Here is an 8,764-nt window from a genome sequence, read left to right on the forward strand (position 1 = left end):
TCTCCTGAATTGGCAGAAAGATTCTTTACCAGCTGAGCCAGTGGGGAAGTCCCAAATAGCTATTTGGGAAGGACATATAAATTTAGGGATAAAAAGCATGCTTTTTATAGTTGACATGATTATACACCTGAAAGTTCCAAGAAAAGCAACCCCTAAATTACTAGAATTAATAAATGAATTCAGCAAAGATACAGCCAGAAGAAACCCACATAGAACAATGGCGTTTCCATCTGTCAGTGAAATACAGCTGCATATTAATAAAAACATAAAACAAAAATGGGAGAAAGACTCCATTTATAACCACAAACCAAAAATAAGTTTGAGGACTTTCTTTGAGCCACAAGATTTATTCCAAGAAAATTATTAAACCATAACAGGAAAAGAAAAGGAGGATGTGAACCAACGGAGAGATATACCAGATCATTATTGAAAACAAATCTGATGAATGTGACAGTGTTAATAGACTTAATGCAGTGGTAGTTAAAGGCTTTATAAAGTTCTTACAGAAGCTGAGTAATTGATATCAACCTTAGAGAATAGTGGGAAAAAATATGGACTCTCGTAAGATTTAAAATGCATTACAAAAAAAATATTTATCAAAACCCTAGGTCCCCAAACAGAAAAAATAAATTGTGGAACATCTCCACTTGGTATAGCATCTTAAACTTAAAACAGGACCAATTCCAAAGTCCAAAATATTTCTCCAAATCCAAAACTGATTTTGCTCCATCTAAGTAAATGGCAAAACCACCCTTCCAGTGGTCTGCCCCAAATATCGGAAGTCATCTTTGACCTTCTTTTTCACCACCGTCCACATCTAAGAGGTCAAAAATAGATCTAGAATTGCCCCCTTTCACTGCCTCACCTCCATCAGCCTGACAGAAGTCCCCATGGCCTCTTGCCGGTGCCACTGTTGTGGGCCTCCTAACACATGAGCCGTCTCCACTGCTCTCCCACAGTCTGTCTGAGCACGACAGACACCCCACATCAGGCACCTTCCTCAGGGAACTGGGCATTCCTTTACAGCCGCTGTTCTGTCAGCTGGAACCTTCTTTCCCTCAGCTATTTACATGCCTATTCCCTCCCTCTCTTCAGGTCTTAGCTCAGATGTCATCTTCTCAGTGAGGTCTTTAAGCTCTCCATTGAAAAATTCAGCTTTAAGGGAACCCTCTTACACTGTTGGTGGGAATGCAAACTAGTACAGCCACTATGGAGAACAGTGTGGAGATTCCTTAAAAAACTGGAAATAGAACTGCCATATGACCCAGCAATCCAACTGCTGGTCATACACACAGAGAAAACCAGAATTGAAAGAGACACATGTACCCCAATGTTCATCGCAGCACTGTTTACAATAGCCAGGACATGGAAGCAACCTAGATGTCCATCAGCAGATGAATGGATAAGAAAACTGTGGTATATATACACAATGGAATATTACTCAGCTATTAAGAAGAACACATTTGAATCAGTTCTAATGGGATGGATGAAACTGGAGCCTATTATACAGATTGAAGTATGTCAGAAAGAAAAACCTCAATACAGTATATTAATGCATATATATGGAATTTAGAAAGATGGTAATGATGACCCTATATGCAAGACAGCAAAAAAGACACAGATGTAAAGAACAGTCTTTTGAACTCTGTGGGAGAAGGCAAGGGTGGGATGATTTGAGAGAATAGCATTGAAACATGTATATTACCATATGTGAAATAGATTGCCAGCCCAGGTTCGATGTATGAGACAGGGAGCTCAGGGCTGTGCACTGGGTCAACCCTGAGGGATGGGATGGGGAGGGAGGTGGGAAGAGGGTTTAGGATGGGGGACACATGTACACCCATGGATGATTCAGATCAATGTATGGCAAAAACCACTACAATACTGTAAAGTAATTAGCCTCCAATTAAAATAAATAAACTTTAAAAAATTCAACTTTCACCACCCCCGCAATGTCAGCCTCCCTATTATTCTTTTCTACATTGGGCGTGCATGCTAAGTCACTTCAGTCGTGCCTGACTCTTTGCAACCTCATGGACTGTAGCCTTCCAGGCTCCTCTGTCCATGGGATTCTCCAGGCAGAATACTGGAGTGGGTTGCCATGTCCTCCTCCAGGGGACCTTCCCAACCCAGGGATCAAACCCATATCTCATATGTCTCCTGCATTGGCAGAAGGGTTCTTTACCTCTAGTGCCACCTGGGAAGCCCTTTTCCACCTTACTTATTATCTATCCATCTACCATCTATTTTAAAAGTTTGTCTCTTTCCCCTCATTCCTCTACCAGAATGTTAGCCCCAGGAGTGCAGGTATGTTTGTTTTGTTCATTGCTTTACCCTTAGCACATAGAACAGGGCCTGGAGTATAGTAGATGCTCAATAAATATTTGCTGAGTGAATGAAACAAAACAGAAATTCCTGTAGCTTAGATGTCCTACTTTAGCAGCTTAATTACAACAAAAGAGAAACAATACCAAAATGCGGCAAGACTTCATTGGCTATTAATTATTTGGGCAATGGGATACTAGAAGGGAAGTTATCTACTCTAGAGTAATGTATCACACCATATAAATAATAAATTTCAGATGCATTAAAGTAAAATGTACACTAGTATTTTTAAGAACAGGAAAAAAATAACATGATTGTCTCATGTTTGAAGAGGTGATAAATTTCTGACTTGAAGAAATGAAAAATATTACTAAGAACAAGACAGAAATATGAATATGTAAAGATGATTCTAAATTTTATGGTAGATACATATAAAACAGGCTTCCCAGGTGGCGCTAGTGGTAAAGAACCTGCCTGCCACTGCAGGAGACATCAGAGACATAGTTTGGATCCCTGAGTCGGGAAGATCTAGAGGAGGGCATGGCAACCCACTGCAGTATTCTTGCCTGGAGAATCCCATGGACAGAGGAGCCTGACAGGCTACCATCCATAGGGTCGCAGAGTCAGACATGACTGGAGTGGCACAGCATGGACACACCCATGCACATATAAATCAAGGCTATAGAAACAAAAGATACATGAAAAATATAGTTATTAGCAGCTTATTCCAAAATAGGGAAGAACTGATACAAATATATAGTTTGTGTCTGGATTCCACTCTAAGTAGCCAGAGATGAAGAGTTTATTTCCAAATAAAATGGCAGAACAAATATCACATAGAAAAATATACAGCCTTGAAAGCAATAAAAAAATATATTTAAACAACTTAAAGATATTCTAGAACTATCAAACTATTAAAGTGATAGACTGCTTGTTAACAAAACTGTGGGGAAATAGATACTGATATGTTGCTGGTGACAATATGAGTTTATTTTCTTAAACATTTAGACAATCAGGTGATATGTATCAAAAGCTACAACAATGTTTATCTCTTCCAGACTATTCTATTTTATGAAACTTATTGACAAGGAAGTAAATAAATGAGAAATTAAGCAAGCAAAAAAAAAGTAACCTGTTTTTATACTATGTAAAAAAGTGAAAAATTGGAAATGGCCCAAGTGCTAAATAAATAGTAAAGGAATTTCTAAGCAAACTTTCTTATAATAACATGTTGGACCATTAAAATTGGCAATATGGGGACTTTTTTTTAAACACTTGGGAATGTGACTGTCAACACAGCATAATTACCATCCAAAGCATTGAACTTAGGTGTGATCTTTCTATAATTAAGCAGAGGTCAACTTTGGGATCAGAATTCTCACCTTTGGGGCAAGGCATCCAGCACTAATTGTAGCAAATGAAGGACCGCCTTACACAGAGTGATGCCAACTCTTCAGAATGAAAAATATAAGGAATTCCTTGGTGAAACTTGAGGCTGGAAGTCAAGGTTTAACTTAGGCTCTGCGGCTGTTAACTTGGTCTTGTGGACACACTTACCCTGCAGTTGGTTAAAGGGAGGAGGAGATAGGCAGGACTGAACAGTTCAGAGGCTGAGCCAAGCCTCCTTCAGGTCAGTCACTCAGTTGTGTCCTACTCTTTGCAACCCCATGGACTGCAGCATGCTAGGCCTCCCTGTCCATCACTAACTCCCGGAGTTTACTCAAACTCACGTCCGTTGAGTCAGTGATGCCATCCAACCATCTCATCCTCTGTCGTCCCCTTCTCTTGCCACCTTCAATCTTTCCCAGCATCAGAGTCCTTTCAGATGAGTTAGTTCTTCGCATCAGGTGGCCAAAGTATTGGAGTTACAGCTTTGGCATCAGTCTTTCCAATGAATATTCAGGACTGATTTCCTTTAGGATGGACTGGTTGGATCTCCTTGCAGTCCAAGGGACTCTCAAGAGTCTTCTCCAAAACCACAGTTCAAAAGCATCAGTTCTTCAGCACTCAGCTTTCTTTATAGTCCAACTCTCACATCCATACATGACTACTGGAAAAACCATAGCTTTAACTAGATGGACTTTTGTTGGCAAAGTAATGTAATGTCTCCTCAGAGGCTGAGAACCTAGAGGAGGAAGCAGTAAACCATCTCAAAGGTTCTTGGAAACTAGAGGACCTCACAGGGAGCCCTGGGCTTGGGAGCTGCCCTCAGAAGTTACAGGGGTGGCAAACATGAGGATGAGAAAATGCCAGAGGAAGTGTCCCACATTAAGGAATTTCATGTGGCTCCAGAGCCCTCTGGATATGAGGCAGGATCCCTGAAAGCTTAGATAGAGAACACGGTAGGATGGGGAGAAGCAGCGATTTATTTGTCCAGTTCACAATCCAGGTAACCAGGAAGATGAGGTATTTGCTTAAAGTTGCCAGGCTGCCTGGATTTGAACTCCAACTCCACCAGTTACCTGGAGCAAGTCACTTAAGTTCTCTGTGGCTCAGCTTCCCCCTGGGGAGAATGTGGGATAACAATAATACCTACTTCATAGGGTCGCTGAGAGGATTAGATGCAACAAAACAGGTAAAGTTCCTGCACTGGAGCTCTTGTCATTTTTAGGCACTTGGGGTGACTTCCTTGTACAACAAAGTGTCTATGAGCACGGCTTGGAGAATCAGAAAGGGCTAGATCACATGGGAGCATAAGGAATTTATAGCTGAGAGTTACTGAACCAAGTGAGATTTTATCCACACTCATTTTTTTGTTGTTGTTGCTGTTGATTTGACTTGAAGTTGGGAGGAAGAAGAAGGAATGCCTTCAAGGCAATCACACTGGAGATGCTGTACTGGCTTGGGGAGGTGGGGCATCCCTGAGCGTTCAGGCTGATGGGCTGTCAGGCAGGTTTCTCTCCTCCCCTGACTCCTCCTTGGAGTCAGCTTCTGGGTCCTGGCTGGAGGCAGTTCTCCTTGAATTTCTTCTTGTGACTGAGAACTGGTCCTAAATATGTCCAAATGGCACCACCGGGGACTCAGACCCTGCTGTGTGGCAGACAGATCCAGGAACACACCCAAGAGTTTAGGAAGTGGATGGTGGGTTTTTTTTTTTTCTCCCATGATAGCCTGGCCATTGGTTAAAAGCAAATACTGTCAAAATTAAATCCTGATGCTCGTGTGTTTTCCCTAGGAACAGTTACAAATTTGGCTGCCTGGGGCACTTGGATGGGCAGGCAAGTGAAGGGGCCTGAAGGAGAGGGAGGCATGTCTCCAGGGCATTTTTAGGAAGCTTTGCCATGTAATGTCCCCCTCCTCTATGTCTGCAAGAGAATTTTGCTAAAGACTGACTCATCTTTACGTGGAGAAGGCAATGGCACCCCACTCCAGTACTCTTGCCTGGAAAATCCCATGGACGGAGGAGCCTGGTGGGCTGCAGTTCATGGGGTCGCACAGAGTCGGACACGACTGAAGTGACTTAGCAGCAGCAGCATCTTTTAAGGCTTCTTTGAAGTTATATTTCACTGGAATGTTGTTCCGTGGAAACAATCCATAGATACAGGGTTATTTTATTTGTATAATTATTTATTAAGCACCAACTGTGTGTGAAGGACTTCCTAGATGGCTTAGTGGTAAAGAATCTGCCTGCAGCGCAGGAGACACAGTTTCAATCCCTGGTTTGGGAAGATCCCCTGGAGCAGGAAATGGCAACCCACTCCACTATTCCCGCCTGGAAATTTCCATGGTCAGAGAAGCCTGGTGGGCTGCAGTGCATGGGGTTGCAAAAAAGTCAGATAAGACTTTGAGACTAAACAACAACAACTATGTGTCAAACACCGTATTAGAAACAGAGATAAATAAGGTAGACACTTTGCTCTCAAGTTGCTCATAGCCTACTGGAGAGACAGGCAAGTATACAATGAAGAGGTGAATTTGTAAGTATAGTGATCATCAGTAGGCTGTACGATGGCTCCTAACGATATTCAATCCTAATCCCTGTGAAAGTTATTTATCTAGGTGGGCCCTAAATATAATCAGAGGTGTCTTGAGAAGAGAGAGGCAGGGGGAGATTTGGCCACAGAAGTTAAGGTGGTGATGTAATGGTGGAAGCAGAACTTGGAATGATGTAATTTGAAGGCAAAGGAAGGGCCACAAGCCAAGGAATGTGAGTGGTCTCTAGGAGCTGAAAAAGGCAAGGAAATGGATTCTCCCTTCAGAGCTTCTTGAAGGAACCAGTCCAAACAATACCTTAATTTTAACTCAATGCAGCTGATTTCTGTCTCCCAAGCTAAAAGAGAATAAATGCGTATTGTTTTTAATTGATTGGTTAATTATTTTTGGCTGTGCTGGGTCTCTGTGGCTGCACTTGGGGCTTTCCCTATAGCTGCAGTGAGGAGGGGCTCCTCTCTCGTTGCAGTGTGTAGGCTTCTCATTGCAGTGGCCTCTCTCGTCACACAGGCTCTACGGCTCTGCAGGCTTCAGGAGTTGTAGCCCATGGGCTCAGTAGTTGTGGCTTGAGGACTCTGGAGCACAGGCTCAGTAGTTGTGGAAAACAGGCTTAGTTGCCCTGCGGCATATGGAATCTTCCTGGAGCAGTGATCAAACCCATGTGCCTTGCATTGGCAGGCAGATTCTTAACCACTGTACCACCACAGAAATCCTGTATTGCTTTAAGCAACCAAGTTTGGTCATGGTTTGGTACAGCAGCAATAAGAAGTGAATCCACAAGTGTTGAGTGACACGAGGAGCACATAATGGACTAGATGACCTGACTCTTGCCCCATTGACATGCAGTTCCCACAGATGTTAGAAGGATTCAGAGAGGCATTGCCATTGATTCTTCCCAGTTAGGAAGGACTGTTGAGGCCATCTTCCTAGCACTTTCAGGTGTGGAGAGGTGAAGGGATTGTCCAAGGTCATACACATTCTTCCACTAAGCAAACATTTAATGAGCACTGCTCTGAGCTAGATCCTGTATTGAATTTGTTGGGGATCTGAAAATGAGTATGGCAGAGTTCTTGTCCATAAGAAATTTGCAATCCAGCAGGGAATAACTTAGCATAAAAGCCCTGGGTTGTCATACACTGGACCAGTGACTTAATCTCTTTAAATTCAGGTCCTTCTGTGTAAATCATACAAAGAGCTACTTCACTAGATGTTGTGAGAACCAAATGATAAAATATATGCAAAATTGTTTTGTAACCAGTAAATCATTTTGTAGGACAGAACCCTGATCTTTTCATGCTGCTGCTGCTGCTGCTAAGTTGCTTCAGTCGTGTCCAACTCTGTGAAACCCCAGAGACGGCAGCCCACCAGGCTCCCCCGTCCCTGGGATTCTCCAGACAAGAACGCTGGAGTGGGTTGCCATTTCCTTCTCCAATGCATGAAAGTGAAAATGAAAGAGAAGTCGCTCAGTCATGTCTGACTCTTAGCGACCCCATGGACTGCAGCCTACCAGGCTCCTCCGTCCGCATGGGATTTGCCAGGCAAGAGTACTGGAGTGAGTTGTCATTGCCTTCTCCATGATCTATCCATAAATGCTTCTGAATCAGCAAATTTCTCTAGGCTTCTCACCTCTACCACCTTCACCTTAGAATGGGTCCCAGCTCCTCATTAAGACGTCCAGAATTAAACCCAGGTGACATGACTTCAATCAGGCCTCATCCCAGTGCTATCTCAACAACAGGCACAGAGTTAAGGGCTAGTCTTTGTTAGCATTTTCTTAAAAAAAAAAATACTGCTCCAATTTAAAAAAAATTTTTTTTTTAATCAGAAAGCTACTCACTGTCAAATCATGCAAAGGATGAAGAGAATAGCTTCTGGGATAAATGGTCTGTTATTGTGAGCCAGAAATCAAATGCTGTTTAAAGTGTTCTATTTGGATCTCTGCTGATATTTCCATATCAGATTATATTGTGTTGAAAAACTGATGGAGAATGTTTGCAAAATAGAGCAAAAGTCCCAGCTCAGCATATGGTTCCTGGTTAAAAATAAAGAAGCAAATAATTGATTTTGAAGTTGTATTTGTCTTCTGTTTCTGTTTTGTCTCTTCCAGCTCCAAAGAGCTGAATTGAATACCTTCTCTGCCCATCCTCTGGCGAAGGAAATGGCAACCCCCTCCAGTATTCTCGCCTGGAGAATCCTATGGACAGAGGAGCCTGGCGGGATGCAGTCCATGGGATGGCAAGAGTTGGACACGACTTAGTGACTAAACCACCACCACTTGCCCATCCGTATGCTATGCGGTGAGCAGGCTCTGTGAATGGAGTTCAAGACTGGTGAGGCTGTGTCAGGCGTGCTTCCTCTACCTCAGTATTTAAATACAGTACTTTTAAATCGAAGGGTTTGAACTTTGAACTTTTTAATCACAGGGTTATGAGTTTTTTTAAAAAAGGATTATGACTTTTAAGGAAGATTCTAAAGGAAAGATTCAAATTTTTCCTTCTCAGTGTGCTCT

Source organism: Budorcas taxicolor, chromosome 3 (assembly GCF_023091745.1).
Source record: "Budorcas taxicolor isolate Tak-1 chromosome 3, Takin1.1, whole genome shotgun sequence".
Classification (NCBI taxonomy): Eukaryota; Metazoa; Chordata; class Mammalia; order Artiodactyla; family Bovidae; genus Budorcas; species Budorcas taxicolor.